This window comes from Tyto alba, unplaced genomic scaffold, assembly GCF_018691265.1.
Source record: "Tyto alba isolate M040663 unplaced genomic scaffold, T.alba_DEE_v4.0 Super-Scaffold_7, whole genome shotgun sequence".
Lineage (NCBI taxonomy): Eukaryota > Metazoa > Chordata > Aves > Strigiformes > Tytonidae > Tyto > Tyto alba.
The window spans coordinates 27,247,596-27,270,769 of NW_024881328.1; positions in this window are offsets into that span (position 1 = coordinate 27,247,596).

Here is a 23,174-nt window from a genome sequence, read left to right on the forward strand (position 1 = left end):
TACTTTCTGGAATTTTGGAACCCCACATTCCTCACTATAGAGATTTCATATTCTGGGGGCAGCAACTGTCTCTTATTCCATGTTTCTGTATTGGCAGCACAACAGGCCCCACACTTGCTGGATCATGAGGCACTACTGTTTTAACACAGTAGTGAAATTAAAATCAATAGGAGTTTTGCCACAAACCCCAGTTAAAAAAAAAAAAAAAAAAAAAAAAAAAAAAAAAACCAAAAAAACCAAAACAAAACAGGATTTTATTCTGACTTCAAAAAAAATGGAGAGACAACAATTCCCCCTTTTCACATACAACTTCCAAACCCAGAAGGCAATTATTTCATTTATTATCCTTTATCCTATCCAGGATAGAGGAGATGCTGCTAGATTGTTTATCTGAATTAGCACATGCCAGTGAATTAGACACAGTGAATGATGTAGCTGTGTTTGATTCATGTTTAATAGTTTTGGATAATTCCATTTGGTATTAATTTCCTTCTCTTGTTGTTTTATATATTTTGTCACAGTTGGCATTTACTTCTGTGGTACTCAGCTTCACAGTTCAATGCAAATGAAAGTTAGTGATGCTGAAAACATTGCTCTAATATTTTAATGGTTTGGGACATATTTGCACTTCTCTTCCATCTTTGCTTACAGTACTGCACAATTATCTCTGCAGTATTTATTATTTCCAGTGACTCAAAGTGCTGGAATTACTCAATCTTGTTCTAACCTTCCACTTTTGTACCTTGAAGTACTCTCCTCCTTCCTGATACAATCTGGAACTCAAAAGGTCAGCTATGCATATTATATTGCAAGGCTTCTGGTATTTCCTTCCTTTGAAGGTATAGGTTAAAACAAAACAAAAACCTAAGCCACAATGGCAGTTCAAATACAGAACTTATTTACTTTCCCTCAGCTCACACATCTTGCAAGACTGAAAGAAGCAGTCAACACCATTAAAATAAACAGTTCAAAATCTTTAAAAGGAAGAGATAGGCAGGACAGTTTGCAGGTGCCACAAACAAACTAAAGCCTTCCATAGTATTTTGCTAACAGCAATCTTCCTTTTCCACACAAAATCTTTAATCTTCACCTAACATCCAGCCACAGTGCAAGCAATAATAGAATTTCTCTGCTATTCATTCAAGTCTGAATGGCATTATATACTTGCATTACAATGTAACAATATTAGTCCTTTGTATTTTAGAGGTCAACAAAGCAGCAGGGAAGTGAATCTCCAGAAGAATAGTCTTAGTGCTTATATGCACTCACATAATGTTTTTTAAACAGCTTCCATCATCTCCCCTCTGCCCTGCCAAAATCAATAACTTGATTATGGAAAAATCTCCAGTTTTTCAGGGCTCACATCCCATCATTAGAACACTAAGACTTGCTCTAGTTTTAGCCAAGCTCCTAGGGAAAACCAAAATTCCAGCATAAATCATGCTCTGAGTTCAGTGACAGCTTACCAGAAACTCTCCTGTAAAAACACTTTGTAACTCAACTTGTCACATTCTAAACTATTTTCTCTCCTTCTGATGCCTAAGCAGCCACCCATGCCCAGGCAGATTTCTTCAGCATCACACGCAACTGCAAATACTCCACTAATCTGCCTTACACTCATGATGCTCCTGCACCTGGTGGGACAACCATAGCTAAGTCAGTTATGAGATGCATGTAAGAAGGAAGTTTAATACTTACTCCTTGAATAAATGTTTTGTAGGTTCACATAAGCCTTCTGCCTCATTCTGTAACACACCTGTGACCATTTGAAGCCAAGAGACTTAAGTCAAAGATACCCTGGAAGGGCACCATATTGTTACTAGGTCAGAGGATCATCATCAGTGTAGACTTTCAAGAAGGAAGGTCAGCCTCACTTGCAGCTCAAAGTGCATTTTAGTGAAGAATGAATTTGGGCCCAGCACTGACAGAAGGGCAAACCCCCAAGTGCCAGTAGATTTATCCTGTTGTTTAAATCAAGCATATTGTCTAAACCATTTGCTCATATCTGACCTAGAAAAGCCTGGCTCATTTCAAAATTTTAGAGTACATCTTCCTAATCTTCAGTAAGTCTTAAACACACACATTTATATCAAGGCTACATTCTTGGGGTTCCCCACAATTCAGTGTCAAAACTGATTAACATTCATTGCCACCTAACCTGTTATATTCATTTCCAGATACTGCATATCTAAGTCAGCTGCTGTTGGCTTGTATATCTCCCTTTTGCATTTTTCTATATTCCACTGCACCTGCCACTTCTGAAGCATGATTACTTAATTGTGAAGTAAAAGATAATTATTTAATATTATAGCTGGGAGGAACAAAGTTACTTGGTCACAGATTAATAAGTATCCTGACTTTTACAGTTTGCAATCCAATTCATGTTAAATATGTTTTGTCATCTTCTGTAGTAAGGTCCTGAACCCTGGAAGGAAAATAGATTACTCTGAGAATTTGTTAATGCCAATGGCACATTTTGATTCTCCTCTCATCTCCTTCAGTGGCCTACTTAGGATTTTCATCTTTTGCACTGTAGCAATTTGCTTTGTTTTTCCTGAAATGCATTTTAATGTCTCAATGTTATAATCGTCATATTTAAAGAAATGTAGACAGAAATACTTAACGAAATTGGAAACATCTCCAGCTCATTCCTGTCATAATCAGTCATTTTCTGGTTTCTTCTGTATCTTCCAAATTAGCAGTATGAGAATATTGTATTTTCACTAGAAGATGATCTTTATTTAAATAACTATTTCCTCCCACTGAACAAAATAAGCAGGAGCATCTGACCATTCAAGGTAATAGTTTAAAAATTAACATAACCTCCAGAAGCACCTATTGACATCCTACTTACAGATCCATGCTCCCCAAACATTTTTTGAAACCCTTTGTTGAGGATGGAAAAGGGTGTTCAACTATACAACTTCCTTTCATCCCATTTAATTTCCAAATACGTTTCATTGCTTTTTTTAAGCCTCCTTAAAACATGAAATTTGTCGCTCAGGAGAGACACAGATAGACATTAAGATTTATTGGGTCACTTCTACAAGCAGCCATCCGTACAGAGCTACCAGCAGCCTGCAGCACAGCCATTGCTTTCCTTGCACTTCTGGCCACTGCGCCCCTGGCTATGCTGCATATCTGGAAGGAAGCCAGAATTTTGTCACACATATTTTCTTCTTTTTCCTTGTTTAAATACTTCAAATTCAATGATCCAGTGGCTAGATTTTCATCATATGCATTTGAAAGTTTCTGCAGATTGTCAGTCCACACCTCGAATGTGTTTAACTGTCCTCAACAGCTTTGTGTGTGGTGAAGTATTTCAATGCTGCTATTAAATAATATCATTTTTTTCAAAGCAAACTAAAATTTTGGTATGTAGGGTGAAGTCTTGGATGCAAGTGCTTCAGGCTAAGTAAGTGAGCTCTAACCTTGAGGAAAACAAAACTACTAGACTGACCAGAAATGAAATTTGTGCTTTAATGTACACACGGTGCATTATCTCCTTTACTGGCTCATGTAAACAGCTACCGGAGGAATTGGTGAACTGTAAAATAACACCTCAGTTGACTTTGTCAGTTTTCAGAAGTAGACTCCCAATTTGACGTTTTCTGAGCAAATAGACTGTAGGCTGTCGATTTAAAGCCTCATTGTTCGGAGTTCAGGAGAAAATCTGTCTATGATGGAAAATTTTACACTCAAAACTTCTTTTATCTCAAGTGACTTTGCAAGCTAACCAGTTGTCTGAGCTATTTCAGAGCATGTTGTTCTTTTTACTGCTAGATATGCAGTTACACCAACATGACCACCCAAGTACAGGCAAATCAAGGATACACAAGGCATACCACCAGGCTGTCAGGCACACACATCTGGTTCACCTCACCTGTAATTGGCAACATATAGGAGATTCACGTCTTCAATAAAAACACAGCAACTCTGTGCTTTCTAATGCTTAGAAGACTTGATTACTCCTTAAAGACTTTGGCACAGATACAGCACTATAGTCTTTCACTCCTGTTGCGTTCTTGAACACATATCATGCTATTTGCTACTGGCTTCTTATCCTCCCCTTACCAGGTTTTGAGATGAGGGCCATGGTCCCTCAGACCTTTGCTGGATGGCATTTCACACCCTATTATGAACACTGCCTAGAGCTTGGCCATGCCTGAGACATCCATGCTCAAATAACTGTTTAAACTGAACATTGTTTTCTAAACAAGGGGAATAGTCATATGTATCATCCTCCTGCATCATCTTAGAAGTCAAATGGGCTAGGTTCCAGTATTTTAAGTTTTACACCCATAGAAGTACTACAAGAAAAGCAAAAAATTTCATTACAGTAGACTTCAGGCCCAGCAGTTTTCTATCCAAAAGTCAGTTTTCAGCAGTGCTGAAGACAGCAGACTGGAAAGAAATCATCTGGTATAACATTAAGTCGAACACCAGCTACCAACAAAACAATTACTGTTTCTTGGGAAAAGAAAAGTTATGTACGTTCATATTCTATCCATCCAGATGACATGCCCTGTTTAGTTTTCAAGGTTCCATACAATGAAGCTATTTTTGAATTATAAGCCACTGATCATTATTTGATTACCCATTACCATGTAAGTGAACTAGCAAAACAACACTGAGCGTTTAATATAACATAAAATAGATTAGCAATTAAATGTGTGATTGTTCTATTGACTTGTTTTCAGCAAGCTTTCTTGAGAGTTTTTAAAAATAACTGTATCATGCTGCTGTCTATAGCATTAATTTTGCTTTTTAAAAACAGGATAATATTTCATTATTTAATTATATAAAACCACCTGAAATTTATCATTAACGCTATAAAAATATAACAGTCAAATGGATTGAATGCACACCTTCTTGTTTATGTTTGAATACTCGAAACCTGGGGAGTACTGCTCATTACATATTATAGTTACTGGCATAGGTAGTTATGAGAGGAGAGAGAACCATCAGTCCTCAGAAGGATTCCACAAGTAGACTAAATCTGTAAAACATGCAGTTCTTGTGCAATGGTTTTCTTTAACTTCCATTTAAAAATAAATGCAGCATATGAAATGATCCTGTAATATGCTTCTCATCTTTTATTATTAAAAACATTAAACCATTGACGAAGTTCAAGGCTTATATTTTTACTGTGCAGAGTAAATGAGCCTACACATGCCTCTGGTATCCCATAAATTCACTATATAAAACCTTTAAAGGTTGAAACCAGGTGTTCAAATCTGGAAGAATTATATGCAGCAATATCAGTTAGATATATTCACTCAAATACATGAAGTGCCTTAAAAATAATATTTTATAATCCCTGTGTTATACTGGTAGGTATTTTTCCATACTTGTCTGTGTGTTCAATGCTTGTAAGTGCCATGTATCTTTTTAAGTAAAGAAAAAAAAAAAAAAAGGAGGGGAGAATCCTTGTTTTATTAGCTGTGATTTTGTACATACTGGTTCTCTTAGTTGAACAATTCTGTTTGTAAAACTATGGTTTAAGCCTAAGGGTACCAACTCAACAAAAAAGCATGCACTGAATAAATACCACTGTCACTTCTTAATTACTTGATCAATATTGGAGGGCAGATAGTAGCCTGAACTCCACTCGTGCACTTTTCCTCTGTCAAATTTTTCTTATGCCACTGTCGTGGGCTGTAGTAGCAAACCATGGATAACATCACTAAACATGCCAGCTCTTACAGGGACCTTTCTAACTTTTATGTTTTTAGCTGCCTTTACCCATTTATTACTCTTATGCAGGGAAGGAAAATATGGGTGTCTATCTTAATAACCATGCTAAATAAAATACACAGGGACAGTGAAAAAAGTCTTGGCTTAAACCTTGATCCCACTGGAAGCAGGAGTAAGACTCTCACTTACTGCAAGTCAGGTTTTCACCCCACTACCCTTGTTCCTACTATACAAGAGATGTCAAGAGCAGGTTTGGATGATTCCCAGGACAAGCCACAGCAGGGACATGAGCAGAACGACAGTGCAATGTCTGCCTCAAGTAGATGCAAACAAGGGAACAGGAAAACATCTGGGGAAGGAGCATTTGTTCCACATGATCAGCAGAAGGTCTCTGCAAGGGGAGGAAAGAGGCAGTACATGGTTTATCTTGTGGGGAAGGAGAAATTGCAAAGTACAGAGAAAGCTACATTGCTTACCATACTATCTTCCTACCAAACCATAGGAAGCGCTGAATTGGGGCAGTTAATTAGCCATTCATCAAAGCTCCTTCTTTTTGCTGTGCAGTCAGAGGCAGTAGCTAGCACACACATTTAGAAGACCAGCCTCACTGAGGAGCTGCCAGCATCCTTCCCACACCCTGGGAGCAGATGCTGAGTGCAGCTCCTCACTGCCCACTCCTGCTGGGAGTGGATAGAAAAATAAGGGCTGATCCTCTTTTTCTAGAGTTTAGCCAGCCTTGTATGCATACTCTCAAACAAAGCTCGTCCTTCAGGTTTCTGTCTCAGATATCTGGGTGGAAATGACTTAGCAGAGAACATATTACACCATATTTACATGCTCTGTGTCTCAATTTAGCTGTGGATGTAAAGAACACATGAAACACCAGCTCACGTATCAGTCATTACCAGATGACCAGACCCTTCCTAATCTGCCAACACAAACTGCCTTTAGTATACTCATCTCTATGGTTAAAGTAAAAAAAAAAAAAAAAAAAAAAAAAAAGCTTTTTCTAGATTTTTACATTTGCTGCTTAAGTAACACTGTATATGTCTGTTTGCTAAGTTGCACGCTACAATATTTGAGCAAGAGTGCTATTACTCGTGTTTGTGTCACTAATGTCTGAGATGACCCTTTTATTGCCACAAAAACATTTATATCTGTCATGGGAAAGTACCACATGCCACTGAAATCACCTCTACCACTTCTGGCTTTCAGTTCAGCATAGTAAGGAAGAGGAAGTGAACACAATCTTTGACACTTGTAACCAAGCTAAATTTAACCACATACTTTTGCTCCCTTTCCCTCCAGTAACCACATCTGCAATTTTACATCTCAGATCCTTCCTCAGGATGTTATAGCCACATGAAGTCCCTCCTGGCTTCTCAGCCAGTGCTGGTGTGCTAGGGTTGTTGGTAGTGGGGGGAGGGGGCTGCAGCAGTGGTCCCTGTGAGAAGCTTCTCAAAGCTCCCTCGGCTACAAGTCAGACCCTCCTCTGGCCAGGGCCAAGCCAATTAATGATGGTGGCTGCACACCTGCAAGAATGTATTTAAGAAGGGGAACCCGCGAGAGAGTTGGGACTTGTGAGGAGGACATGTGTATGTGAACAACGAGGTCTGTGGAAGAAGGAGGAAGAGGGGGAGATGCACCAGAGCAGAGAACCCCCCTATACCCTGTGGCGAGACAGCAGGGCTTTCCCCCCTGCAACCCATGGAGGTCCACAGTGGAACAGAGGCCGACCTGTGGTCCGTGGAGAAGCCCACATTAGGACAGACATCTGCACCTGAAGAAGGCTGGGACTCTGAGGGGAGAAGCGGCCCTGCTATTGTAGCTCAGCACTGGGAGGACTGCAACACACAGGGGTGACCCACACTGGAGTGGCACGGGAACGGCTGCATCCTGCGGGAAGGACTCATGCCAGAGAAGGTTTATGGAGGACTGCCTTCAGTGAGAGGGGAGACACAGGGTGCAGGGAAAAAGTGCGCAGCATTCCCACACCTCCACCTGCTGAGAAAGAAGGAATGATGAACCAGCTGTAAACTCCCATCCCCTGCCCCCTGTGGTTCCGGGGAGGAGGTAGAGATATCCAGAGCAGAGCTGATCCCAGGAAGAAGAGAGGCTTCTTTTTTGGATGTAGTGGCACTTCTCACTCTTTCAACTTGTCCATTAAGTGTTGGTTTTGCTAGTGTTTGAATTAAATTTATGTTCTTTTTTCTTCCCCTAATGACCTGTCTATTGCCCATAACAGTGATGAGTGAGTCATCTTTCCCTGTCCTTACCCCTATTCCTGAGCCTTTTGCTTCATTTTCTCTTTCCCATTCCCAAAGGGAAAGGGGGGCAATGAGCAGCTGTGTGGTGCTCAGTTGCCCTCTGGGATCAAACCACTGCAGCTGGGCAAGAGTGACTTCTCCAGATTCTCCAACATGGTGGGAACCTGCTTCCCCCTGCAAAAGTGACACTCAGTTAAATGCATTTACTGGGGATGGGGAAACTGTTACAGGGCAAGGTAAAGTATTTCTCTACAGTCATGTAATTTCACTCCAGCCTACATTTAGCATACAAGTGCAGCTCAATTCTGCCAAAGAGCAAATAACAGACTATGTCATCCCTAGGCTGAGAGCATTCATAACCATCTTTTAGTAAAGCATGGTTTACCTGAACAAAACAGACAGTTGAGCAATTCCCACTTGCAAAGAGCGAGACAAAAAAGAATGATGAAAACCAAGGTAAATAACTGATCTAGGCATTATCCATTATAGTTTATTGAAGCAGTTACACAACATACACAGTTGAAAATGTATAGATAATTTAGGGATGCATAAAACATGAAAAGGTTCATAAATAAAATACAAAATAAAACAAATTAAAAAAACCAAACAAACAAAACATGGTTAGCTTGAGTATTACAACTCCTGTTCAAGCAATTAGAAAGATATGAAAATAAGTTTCAAAGAAAATTAATTTGAAATATAACAAAGAAAAAAAGATGTTTAAGAAGGGAGGAATATCTAAACAGGGATCCACACTATTATATATATTACCATTGGACCATGGCTTAAACCCAATTTAGAGTCCTCTCTTCCTAGAGGGCTCATAGCGTATAACTAGAAAAAACAAATTAGGAAGCCTCTCTCGAGTCCATGGGATACAATGTCCATAATACCCAACTGTTCCAATATGTTTAAACAAATGGGATTATTAATTCATCATTGATTTAGAGCAAATAGCAAACAAGCAGGTTTAAAAAGTAAGCCTTGCTGGACAAACCCAAATGCCATTCCAGTAAACTTCTAGTGTGCCTCACAATGCCTAACAGAAAAATTAATTTCCTTTTAATTTGAGATGATCATGTTATATTTTATAAACACTGAAAAGAGATGATTCAGTCAACAGTATAAAAGTAATCTTCCTGTCCTCTATTCTGCTTTTTTATTTTCTCACATGGTAGATGAGAGAATAAATACCTTTTAGAGAGTAGCTGTTAAAGACTGACATTATCTTTTACCTCTGGTCACAGCACACAAGGACACATTGCCTTTTTTCTAGCTGCAAAGGATTTCTTACAACAAGGACGTGGTCACCACTGTTCATAGGATGAATTATTATCAAAGGAATAACACCTAATGATTATAAAGTGTGAACATGCAGGCTGGGGCTATCAATGTTTGTCCTTGCTCTTAAACTTGTCTTTGTTACTAATAAAATAAATTATCTAAATTGAATCATAATAACGATTATCTTCCCCACAGAATAAAAAGCAAGATGGTTGGTTTCCTTCCCTTTATTACGTTAGAGCAAAAGAAAACCTCTTTTTCCACTGTGCTATTTACTAATTATGAACAATTAATCATTAGTCTAAGAGTTTATATTAAGAGATTTAAATATTATAATTAGGAAAAACTGAGCATAACATTTAATTGTTTGGGTATGTTTTTCTGCACTTGTCTATGTCCTCCATAGTTGCTTGGTTTTGAATTGGATGCAATTCAAAGAGACAGGAGCAACAGCAACTAATGCCAGGCTCAGGTCAGGTCAAATTTATTTTTAAAAACGTTGAATAATCATGTTTTATACCAAACCAAAAATATGTTTAAGCTGGAAGAGGACCAGAAGGACAGTCTGGGAGAGCTATTTCACAGTTTAAGAACTCTGTTCATCAATAACTGATGAAGAAACACTTAAAAAGTAGATTTTTGCCACCACATGAAGTGGTTAGAATGGAGCGCAATGAACGTTCATTGAAAAAGTTTACATTATGATGACACTAATCAACACAGGTTATTTAACATGCCCTTAAAAATACAAGGCAAGAGGAATAGCACAGTATAGCAAGGTGAATTTAAGAAGGCTTGGAGACTCAGAGTAAATAAGCATCCTGAGACTGACTGCCTAAGAGTAATCAGTCAGACCCAAAACACCTGCATGAGTCAAACCTGTTACAAGTCATTTAGCAACAGTGGTTTTTTTTAATATGAGCCACAATTTTTACTTCCAGTGGCTCAGCAGCATGAAATGGGCCAAACAGGGCACTAAAATCCTACCTACAAGAGCAGCATTCCTGTTGCCCTTGTATTGCAACCATCTAGGATCAGGAAACAAAGCTAGATAAGTATGCAGCATTTCAACAATTATGCCACAATCCTATTTTAGGAGGTTCAGCTCCCTGGCTAAAACATGGCATCTTGTCAGGCAAGCACATGAATTTATATAAAAGAATGTACAGATAAGATGTAACAAGATTTCAATTTACCAGATGGTGGTATTAAGGTACTGCAAAAAGCACTAAAACCGTGTTTGAACCATGTTTATTGTCTGCCCCAATACGTTTCTTTGAAAGTGCTGGATCTATCAGGAATACAAAGTGCTCCATCTCTTGCTCACTTAGTGAAAATCATTTTCCAAAATCTGCTGCATATATCAGGAATCATCAGCTTTCAAGGCAGCATGCCATATGGCATTCCCAAATTAGAGGGTAACTGGAGCAAAATCCCGTGGAGTCTAGGGGATACTCTCTCTCAGGGAGAGAAAATGCTTCCAGTTATACTTTTGGGGGCATTTGTCTTTGACCAGCTACTGTGGCTCCAAAATCCTGTGCAGGCTTTTCCATGCTCCATTCAGTTCCTTCATAACCCAACTTCGGGATACACGTGCACAACACGCCACAAATACTCTTACACGTTAACAGCATATCTTGTCTTTTTTGTTGTTGTTCTACCCAGTGTACACACACATTTTACATAGTACACTACCTGGTTATGAAATGGTCTATTTAAAAGTTTTATGGCAGAACATGCTTCTTTGTTACTCTGTAACTGTGTTTTACTCTCATGTAAGTTTATAACTTGAGTTATGCAAGACAAAATTGGATTCCATTCTGTGAAAGAAAATATTCCTGAGATTCGAGAGCAACAACAAAAGAAGATATTTGAGAAGATACTGAGACCTAGGAAGCCACATCTGCTTCCAAATTTCCTGTAAAAATAGGATTGCTCTCTCTATGTGCCCACTCAGAATGCAAGAACAACCCCCTCCCTTCCCCCCCAAAAAACAGCAGAAAACACATACACAACCAACAACTGCATCAGACACTGAGTGAGGAGAGCCACCTAAATACCAAATACAGCGATGAAGACTTCTTTCAAAAGCAGTGGAAGTTTCAGTTACTGTGAGCGCAGCAGAAAAAGGAGAGCACACATTTCATGGCACAAGTCTTGATGACATCTGAATCCAATGCACTGCTGACTGGTAGTCACCAAATCCCAGGGGAGAATATTTAATCTTTCAAGTCTAGGTCTTAATTGCTAAACCATGTGAGGCAAATTCAGCAGCATCAGCACAATGTATTGTACCAATAAAACACCAGTAAGAGGAGACTCATTTTATGTGTGAGACAGGGAAAAAAAAAAAAAAAAAAAAAAAAAAAACAAACAAAAAAAACCAACCACCACAAAAGCAAAAAACCACAAAAACAAACCCCAAAACCCAGAAACTGATCACTGAGGAGGGCAGTCTGACAGCAGAAAAGAGAAAATATATGATATCATTTCTATTTCGTATCACATAAACATGTAACTGTTCAGCAATTACTCTGCGATTGACAGACAAAGGCAGGCTTTATGTTTTCTTGAAGAAACACAAGGTAATTATGCCAAGTTGCCTGAGACACTACTGTAGCTTGTAATGATTAGGCTTTATAATAGTGAATCATCACAGAGGATAGAACTAATCAGCCATAATACCAAATTTAAAAGCCAGTATTCATGCAGTCCTTACACTTATTACTGTATCAGTAGGTTGCCGACATGGTTTCCATACCATCGTTAAAAAACTGTGTATATATACATTTTTATGCACTCAGCCCACCAGGTCTTCTGACTGGATCTGGTTCACAATTAACTTTTTTTTAAGCTTACCAGATCTTCACCAGGAACAAATACAGCCAAAAACTAATAAAAATATAGGTCTTTACACTTTGAAAGCCCAAGATCTGAAAGAGGCAGACAGACATGAAGGCATTTTTCAAAGGACTAAGAGCCGGATTAAGCTCTAGTCTAGAAAGTACAAAGGCTGCATATATTATATAAGATTGCTCTCATTACAGAAGGCACCATAAATCTTGAAGTAGTACAGATAACTACAGAGAATCAAAGGACTGAGGAGGAGGAATTCCTGCTAATGTACTTGTACTCTGAAGAGTGACTTTGTTTAAAAGGCAAAGCCACATTCCATCATCTCCAAATCTCAACAGCACAGTCAAAATTACTCCAGGAACAGGAAAGCAGTTCTATTTACTGCTCCTTCAAACTCCCCAAGAATCCGGAAATTCAAGCTGGATGGTTCTGACTTGCAAAAATCTCCATAAGAGTGGGTAAAAAGCGCATGAAGTCATACCACATTTATGCACCTTTTTAATCCTGTGGTTTTGGGAAGCACACAGACCATGGAACCAGCAAGGATGTGAAGAGGATACAGAGCAGCTGGCCTTTGTTCAAACCCAAGCACCACTTTCACTACTGACACCTGGGCTGTGAGACCTAGAATATACTTTTTCATACCTGAATCAGATTCACAGGGTTGACAGGTTACTGTTTAAAATTACATAAGAGATTGCAAACCTGTGAATATCCAGTGATAAGAAACAGGGTAACACGATGCTACTTCCAGGTAGTTACTTTAAAATATAAACCCCACAGTTTAAGTGTTCCTCTACTCTTTCTTCATCTGAGCTCAATGAAGTTTGGCGTGTCTGGCTGTAAACACTCACTAATGTTTCCACATAATAGAAAGACAGTAGATAAGACTAAGCATAAAGTGTTAGTGTTTGCAGTTTTACATTAACCTCTTAAACAGCACTTTCTTAAACTGGGCACACCACATAACCCTCTACCTTTAATCTAGTCTTAACTGCTTTAAAATAAATGATTCTGGTTTATGATGTGCAAGGCTGATTATAGTAGGCTATGAATTGTTAGGTGTCTGTCCTCAGTTATATAATCAAATTTTTAAACATTGAGACAGATTTTTGAACTCTTCCATAAGTAGTTCATGTTAATAAATCCAGATGAAAGCTCCAGCTTTCGCTATCACATAGGATGATTACACAGTGTCTGGGTTTGTATGAACTAATAAGACATACATTTCTGAATTATTAACCATTATTCCATCATGTTCTGGGATTTTAAGGATATTTCAGTCTCTGTTCAATTGTGTGAGGGCTGATAAAGTTCTCCTTTGCATGCATTTAGCTACTCACATACCTTACACTAACTGCAAAAGGAAACATTCAGTTTCTGAGAAAGACCGCACAGATCTTTTTATACCACCCAGCCCTAGCTCATTTTCAGGGCTAAAACAGCCTGTCACAACCTGGACAAGCTACATGCTTGCTCACAGTCTGAGACAACGCTGCCTGCAGATGACAGCAGTGCCCAGCAAGTTACAGCACAGTGTCCTGCAGGGTCCCATCCCCTACAGCAAATCGCAAGAGGGACACGTGGAGAAGTTTGCTTCACAGCTATATGCTTCGTTCTTATATGGAATTAAAGCTGCCTGGAACAGCTGAAGTTTTTCTCCTGATCTACTGTTTCAGTGGCACTACAGTGCTTCATGTAACATTACCTCCACATGTTTTAATCCAATCCACCACTCTGAACAGTTAGTGTCTACACGAGTGACATGCTTTGGGACAGACATCATCTTAATTCATGTGCATACACTCCTACAGAACAGCAACACCCCTGCACTGAACCATGTTATTTTAGGTATGCAAAGGTGAATTGGTTACTGTTCTTATGCCATTTTCCATGCCCAGTTTAACTCTGGGTTTTTTTGCTTCATGTGACATAGAATCTACATTGTGCTGTTTCTGGTTCTAGGACTTCTATTATTGAGGTTGTGTTTTACTTTTAGTACACTTTTAAATTTTAGTTTTTTGAATGTTTTATTGAAAACCGCGTGACAGTGCCAAACCTATGCAAAAATTAAATTCAAAGATGGGTGGTGGCTTAACGTTCCATTGTCTAAGTCAGACTGTTTGATGGGCTTACTTTTTAAAGAAATAGTTGGGATTCAGTCCAAAGTGAGAAAAGCACCAGTTTAATAAATGAACATATATTAGCTGTCTGAAAACAGAAGCAAAATTAAGAACCACCCACAGTACTTCAGGTATCTCTTGGGTCTCCTCCACTCCCAACTCCTGGCATTTAAAGGAACAAAGTAGTCTGAAAATTTGAGTCAGTGACTTGTGCACTAAAAAGCCCTCTTGAAATCTGTTTACCCACATGTCCAGAGCTGATAATTTTTACTATTGAGTATATGGTATCAAACATGTATTTTGAGAAACAAAGCAAACAAAATATATCAATTATAAGGTAACAAGTGTGAGACAGAAAACTTTTTTGCTCCAGGAAGCATTACTAAGGACATATGAGGGAACAGGATACTCAAAAATAATCATGTAACTTTTTTTAGAGAGTCAACCAGACAGCTCAAGGAGAGTGCAGGAATAGAGAAATCTACTATTTACACTTTTTATGACTGAATGTTTACAATAACTTTCTTCAAGAGGGCAATAAAGGTTCATCTCCCATTTTAAGTATCTTCTGAAAAGCAGCTATTTCTATTGAAAACACTGTGGAAGACTGATGTTTTTTGTTACTTATAGTGCACATGTATTTATTGACAAATGTATTAATAGGTTAAGGGACAGTAAAGGAAAAATTTCTTCCAGTCAGGCCATGTTCTGTTCCTTACATTCTTTCAGCTGGATTCTTGTCCTTCTCAATCCCTTTTAGAAAGGCTTTCCAAAGGCACAGGTTACTGACATTGCTACAGATGCATTATATCTGCAGTATTATGCCTTATTATTGGAACCCATCGGCCATATTCCAGTAGCTGCTATGCATAGCCACCAGGTTGACTCTGCATCTTGCCTTCCTTGCAGCATTCCAGATTAGGCTAAATTTTTCTAGCCTATTGAGCCAAACTAGAAAATCTTTACATCTCTTTAAGGTGAGGAATAACTCCCTCAGTAATCCCAGTGAGCAAGACTAGCTCCTGTAAGTCTCATTCATGAAAACTTCCTCCCTGATGGCTTGAAAATGTTATTTTTGCCTGGTACCCCATCCAGTTCAGCTAAGGTGGCAATGGGTTAGGAACAATATGCCAAACTACATAACTGCTCTGTACTACTAATTTGCCAAACTACATAACTTCTCTGTACTACTTCATCAAGTTTTCTTACTGCTGAATGTTGTTGCTTCAAAGAGGGAGAAAAGCAACCACCGCTAAGAAACCGTACTTTCTGCCTTGCACAAGAGACACATGCAAAGGAATTCACACCAGAAGTGTGAAGACATGGGGCCAAGATACACACAGCAGCCCTGTGCAGCCCTCTCACAGCCAACCCCAAAGCTGGTAACAGCCAAAAGTAATTTTATGCAAACAGGTCAGCTGCAATCATTGGGAGGGATGTAGGTGTAGAGCAGCAGGGAGATTACATGAAGATGTTTCACAGTACTGTGAAGAAACATCAGAGGAGAACAGTGATCTCATGGGGTGGAGATAGAACAGGAGAGACCCTCTATGTATGATTAAAAGCAAAAATTTGTTTGAAGTCTTTTCAGAGAAACAGAAACAGCTTATTTCAGTACTGTGTTACATAGACTACATCTGTCACAACTGAGGAAGGTTTTTGCCAGAGGGACTGTCAGCAGTCAGGTGGCAGATAGATGTGATGTCTAGGATTAATGACAGGTTGCAAAGCATCACATTTTGTGGCAGAGAACACAAGAGGTGTGGAGATGCAAAGGACAGGATTACAGAATTAAGCAGACATGGTGCTCCCCATCATGATGGGACAAAAGGCTTGATGAGAGGGAGGATAAGTTCTGTGCAGTAGAGTTAAAAATCGAGTAAGAAATCTACATATTGCAGAGGTACTGGGGCAGTGCCAGGACCCAGAGTTAAGACTACGTAGTCATGTACTTTAACACTCTTGCTCTTCCTTCTCATATCTATGCACTTACAACTGATCATGTATGTCTTATCAAAAAGCAGGAAAGCCAGACTTACAAATCTCTCAGTTTTGACCTCTTAACTATTTGGCCAAATAGAGGCAGAGGGAGCTTCAGGACCTTAATAAGATAAGAACAAAGAGCTTCTGTTTGCTGAACCCACTGGGTAGTAGATTAAAAAAAAAAAAACAAAAAAACAAAAAACCAAGATATCTTTACTATTACTGAACAGGGTTTCATTTCATCAATTATTTCTATTTATCACTTGGCAATATATTAAAAATGCACAAGGTGGGATGAGCTAAGGGAAACAGGTTTTCTTTGTTTGGTATATTCATGCAAAGTCTCACAAATAACATATTATTGAATTGAGAAAAGTGTTTTGTTTCTGTCCACATCTCTGGAACCAACCAGCAGAAGAGCAACTGGAAAGAGTGACCACCATTTCAGAAGGCAAAGAGGCTTTACCATTGGTACACTATCATAAGATTAAAAAAAATTCCTAGTACATGAGTAACATAAGGTATGCAGATGAGATGTAGAGAAGACACATGCGATGCCTCCTCTCAGTGAAGTGGTGCATGTGACTTACTGGAAGCAAGGGCACAAGGAAGCACAGACGCAAGGCCCTTCAGCATCTAGTAGCTTCAGTAAAGAGTCCTTGTGGTAGAACAACCAAAGACCGAGGGAGAAGTTTTCAAATTCAGGTTGTGGTATCAGTGAAAATTTAATGGCAACAGAAAATGATTAATTGTTCATATCTGAAGATACAAACATCATTTTTTTTTCCCAAACAACAAAAAATGCGATCAAATGGAAATAAGCTGTCAAAACTACACCCACAGAGATGATTTCAAGGACAAGCTGCATCTAGAATACTTATGCACTTGCAGCAAGGGAATAATCACACTCTAGACTACCTTTTATAGTTTTATATATACACACACATATATATGCACACACACAAACACTAATTACAGCTGAACATAGGCTATATTTCTCTTGGTTTGAAATGTGGAGTTCAGCTGATGTCCCTCACCCCACATCTGATTCACCAGCCCTTAACTAATGAGATCCTACCCAGTATAAGCCTGATCAAGCTCTGAAATACAGCATGGTGCAGCATTTTTGCAGTGCCAGGATAAGGGGTGGGTTCCATAGATGAGCACAGAAAACTAGAAAGGGGCTTCTCTTTCTTGAGAAAGAGGAGCTAGGAGTTAAAAAACAGAAGAGGGAGGGGGAACTTGATGGAAAGAAACCTGCCAAGCAAATCCCTAGGCATTATGGAAAACCAGTGACATTAATCTGGTTCATCTGTTCTTTCCCTGAATCTCCAGCAATGCAGGTCTGGAAACGATGAGCTCACAGCAGCCCTGGTATTTGAAGTGTATAATTTTTCATTCAGCATAGCTTACATATTTTGAGACTAGAACAATCTGCCAGCATTTCCTTGGGACAGAGGCAAGAATATCCCATACAAAGCTATTCCAGTAAGAATTATGTTGAAAAGATGAGAAACAAAAATAAGCAGTTTTAGTGAGAAATAATCAGTTTTTGGTTTTGTTTTTAATTTATCCCAACATTTGCATGGCCCAGAAGAACACAAAAAAGCTAAAGATCGTCACATGAGTGGTACACCCACTCTTCTTTAGTGGGCTTGGCACCAGCTCCGGTTTTCTTTCTCACCTCAGTCCCAGCTCAGAGCATAGGCAGTAGCAAGAACCACCCCACCATTCTGGTGGGTTACCAGGACACCCCTGGGGTGAAGCGGTGCAAAGGCAGGCTCAGGAGCAGGGGGCCCTGCCTCAGGAACTCTTCCCTACCTCTTAATTTTTTTATCAGGTCCTGTCCATCTGCAAGTGCTAGGCTTCCCCTGCTGAGACACACAGACACAGATACTGTTGTGAATTAACTTTAAAAACAAACAGAACGCAACACTGTTTGCAGTAAGCATTGTAACAGCAGCGGGAGGGCTCTGTTAAGCATACTGATATAACACCAGGTCCAAGAGCAAAAAGCAGCAGAAAACAATATATGCTGCTCACCAAAAACTAGGGTTTTTTTCCATAAGAGAATTGTTCTGCATGTCGAAAAAATGAAAAGGCCTTTTCCCATTGCGTTGCTTCCTCAAATACAAGGTGCATATTAGGTTAGGAGACCTGTATTTGTTAGTGATACAGAAATTGCCTCATGGACCACAGATTGTTTTACATACAGCTTCCAAGTGCCACTTTTTAAATAACATTACTCCCTAGAAAGACAAACAGTGATCAAGAAGCATAATATGTAATTTCTGGCCTGGGGAGTGTGCAACCTTTTACTATATGTCAAAAATAACTAAAATGTTTACAAGGTCTTTATAGCCTCATACACAAAAATGCAAAATGCAGCTATGCTTGGAAAAGTAACCCCAGAGTTTATCATGGAGTTAATTCTTTATTGTATCGCCATCTTTTTCTCAATCTGGAAAAAAACCCAAACAAACCATAGAACAAGTGATCAAGGTGTGATTTTTCCAGCCTGCAGACTTGTAAAATTACAGTAGGATATTTCCTTCCCACCCTTACAATATGATCAATACAGAGGGCAATGTGCTAACACAAGTTTTTTAAAATTAAAAGACTGTCCTTAAACTCTGCATACAGTGCCACGAACAAAATCAGCAAAAATTATTTTTGGAAGAGTTGGGTTTTTGCTGTCAATATTTCAACTACAAGAAATCCTATTAGAATGCCATAAAGAATTAGTGCACACAGCTGGATTTGAGGCTTCCCCTATTTGCTAGCCTATCTCCAAGATGGATGGAAGGCTTGCAGAAGAGGAGCAGCCCAGGACAATAACATTGGTGCTCACCAGCTCTCATGCATCTCACGAGCTTCTTTCTAGGGAATAGGTACAGCAGAGCAAAACAAGAAAACACACAGCATATATTAGAGAGGTCATTTAGGACTTGCAGAAGGCAGAAGTATCACAGCAAGCATCAATTTGTGGGCACTAAGCTACCCATGCATCCTGGGAATTGTAGGTACCATCATGTTTGCTCAGAAGATGTTTAAGTAAACTGCTGTTTTCATGTGCCATCTCCAGTCTGAGCACAATTCAAGTGTACTTGAATACAAAGCATTCTACAGTAGTCCACCCCTCAGATTAAAAAAAAAAAAAAAAAAAGTATTTAAATGTAAAGAACTAAATCTGTGAAGAGTGAGCCTCTCTGATGATAGCACTTGGGCTCTTCATCAGTAGAAGAGTTTTGGAGCTCCCAAGCCTGAAATAGCCACCAAGCAGTAAGGGACTCTGGAAACCCCTCGAGGCAAGAGGCCAGGCCACTAGAGCAACCCTGGATTTTCTTCAGTCTTCACCAGAAGCAAGCTTTTGCTTCTATAAAATATGGCAATAGTTTTCTTGAGGAAGAAGCATCAAGCTCTTCCTACTGAAGAGGGCTGTTCACAACAAAGTCTGTTTTCCACTTACAACAGCACAAGATCATACACTTTCATATGCCAACTCTACAAATCAGGCCAAGTGCACATTGTCTGGAGAAAATGAGATGATCACTATGCCTCAGGTGGACACCTGAGAAAAATTCACCAATCCACAGTATTTAAATACATTAGCAGGGTTGGAAAAGTGTTAGACAAAGCTGATGTTCTCTGTCACGTTATTAACAAGAATTAGCTTGGTACCTTTCCTTTCTTTCCATACCCAAATGAAGTTTAGGAAATTTGGTTACTGAAGTCAACAGACTAAGTAAAAATGGGTTGGTGTACTAGAGACAAACCAGAATAGCTGCAACTTTGAGTATCATAGAATGGTTTGGGTTGGAAGGGACCTTAAAAATCATCTAGTTCTAATCCCCCTACCATGGGCAGGGACACCTTCCACCAGACCAGGCTGCTCAAAGCCCCGTCCAACCTGGTCTTGAACCCTGCCAGGGAGGGGGCAGCCACAGCTGCTCTGGGCAACCTGTGCCAGTGTCTCACCACCCTCACAGGAATGAATTTCTTCCTTATAGCTAATCCAAATCTACCCTCTTTCAGTTGAAAGCCATTACCCCTTGTCCTATCACTACCTTCCCTGCTAAAGAATCCCTCTCCAGCTTTCCTGTAGCCCCCTTTAAGTACTGGAAGGCCACTATAAGGTCTCCCTGGAGCCTTCTCTTCTCCAGGCTGAACAACCCCAACTCTCTCAGCCTGGCCTCAAAGGGACATTGATCAGATAATATTGTTCAATCCACTTACTGAAACATAGTCTGAATTAACTTGAAGCAGTAATGTACACTGAATATATCATAGTGAGAAAACACTGTATAAGACTAGACTAATTGCAAAGGTTTCAGCAAGTCAGATCTAATGAAGCAGTTCAGCCATCGTATTCCCCATTTTTGACCTATACTCTCAGTATATTTTAAAGCATATTAAACTTGTGTGAGGCATTTCAATTGAGGAAATTAATCTGTTCTTACAGTATAATAAATGTTGAATGCTTCACAATGGTTCAGTTTGCCCTGCAACAATATTCTAATCAATTTTTTCTTAGCTCTGCATAAAGTTTGTACCCCTAACAAGATTCAGTTTACTAACATGTCAATGGTACTTCCTTTCCCTTCTCCCATCAGTCAGGGAAATATCTTAATATTTAAAGTAGCGCATTTTCCCCCTCCCCCCAAGTGTTATATACATATGGTTTCCCTTTATTTCACTCTCCAAATATACCTCATTTGCACATGTAAATATTTGAAGAACCTAAAATTTAATCTGAGAGATCTAAGATGCTGATATTTCTATTTAAACTTTTTTTTAAACTAAAAGTATAGCCCTTATTATCAATGCAATAAGACCTCTGAAAATAGGCTTCTTTAAGACCTAAAAGTACTGAGGGTTAGTGCCTCTGCAAGTGTTAATCAGCATACCTCCTTTGATAAAGCTGTGTTAGTTAACAACAGCCAGGATCCAGTCCCAACTGTATTGTCTCTAAAGTAGATAAAAGTAGGGCTGAACTCTGAGACTTGAGCCACTGCCAAAGAGATTTCAAAAACTGACTGCTTGTTTCCCCAAAGTTAAATTCAGACTGAAGCCACCCACTACACTTTAAAGAGCTTTATTTTTTCAAGCATAGTAAGCACTTTGCTATCTTGCTTGAAAAAAATTGCACGTGGAATAATCCAGTGCATACAGTGCTGTTTTGCAAAGGTATCAAAGATGATCAAGTATATGCTCTTACTCTGAAGCATACAGGATACTTGATGCAAAAGCCAACACAACTCTGAGCAGTCATTTTTATTTAAGAAAAAAAAAAAAAGAACCTGTCAAACTAAACATCCTGGGGCATTGATTCATAAAGTGAAATACTCTTGAGAAATAACTGAAGCTTTTGTTATACTACAAGATAATATCTTGGCAAATAAAGCTGCTGCAAATATTCAAGATGATCTTATGTACGTGCTAGATCACATAACAGGTTAAGGCACTTCTGTCTATTAACGAACTGCTGCCACTTCTACAATTAACACACTTGATTTTTATTTTAGGCTGTGGAGGAAACATTATTTTATGTTGCAGAGTCCTTCAATACTGTCCTTCACCAGAGGTTAGGATAAACGTTACTTACTTGTTTGGTAAATAATGATTGAGAACATGCATTTTCTGTGCTGGTGGGAAAAGGCACAACGTTACAGAATATTTTCTCCGCTAACTGCATTCCAGCAGTCTCATAACTTAAAAAGAAACAGAATAAATTAAAAGGCTTATGTCCTACTCATAAAAAAAGCCAGACGCAGGCAGTGTGCGTACAGTCCCATGCATGAATGGACAGTGTGAGCTAAGTTCCCAGCCCTCAAATTCCTCTCAGCTTCAGAATGGAGGTGAGGTGTAGCACTGCATCCAGCAGCACCCCTGCTGCTGCTCCCATCAGTCATAACCACAGCTTCAACAAAAACTCAGTAGCTTTTAGCTCAGATGTAACAACAAACACCAAACTTTATCTTTGCAAGGCACTGTATATACAAGCGCAATAAAAGATTACATAGAAGTCATTTTTGGTTTTTGTAGACAACTGAAATGGGATTCAAGACAATGAAAGATACAGTCTTTCCTCTTTCACCGTCTTCAGATTTGTAAGCAACAGTCTAGCTCAATTATTTGAAGATGATATAATGGCTACTGCTGAAGGACTATAGATCAGTTATCAAAAACATCACCTGAATATATGCAATGCCTGTTAGGTTTGACACAAGGCTAATTCTTAGTATCCTCTATTTGCCAGAAGAAATATTTCAAATAATTTTACAATTACAGAAAGCTGCATGGAAGAGTTCAGTATGGACTATTTCACTTAAAAATCACACTCTTCATTGCTTTCTAGAGTCTTAGATTGCCCAGTACAATTATATAGCTCAGAAGACAAAACAAACCACCTTTTAATTAAGTTCTAATACAAATAAAGTAGGAAATTTCATAGATAAAACATATTAGCCAGAATTTGTACAATCCTGATGACAGTGTAGAGAATTGTCCTATTTTTGTTTTTGCCTTCTGTTTCCTTGATAGTTTCATGCCTTCATGGATTTTGTTTTTCCCTTGGGTTAGTTGTGCTGGGTTTGTGTGTGTGGTAGGGTGACCTCCCCCCTGCCACCCATGGAGGTCCATGGTGGAGCAGATGCTGACCTGCGGCTGTGCAGGACCCCACGCTAGAACAGATGACTGTGCCCGAAGAAGGCTGAGATTCTGTGGGAAGAAGCAGCCCCTGCTGTTGTATTTTGGCACTGGGAGAACCACAACGCGCGGGAGCATCGCAGAAAGGGTTGCAGCCCATGGGAAAGACTTACATAGGAGAAAGTTCATGGAGGACTGTCTCCCATGAGAGGGGAACCGTGCTGGAGCAGGGGAGAATGGAAGCAGTCCTTCCCCTGAGGAAGAAGGAGCAGCAGACCGATTGCACCCCCCTGCTCCCTGTACTGCTGGAGGGGAG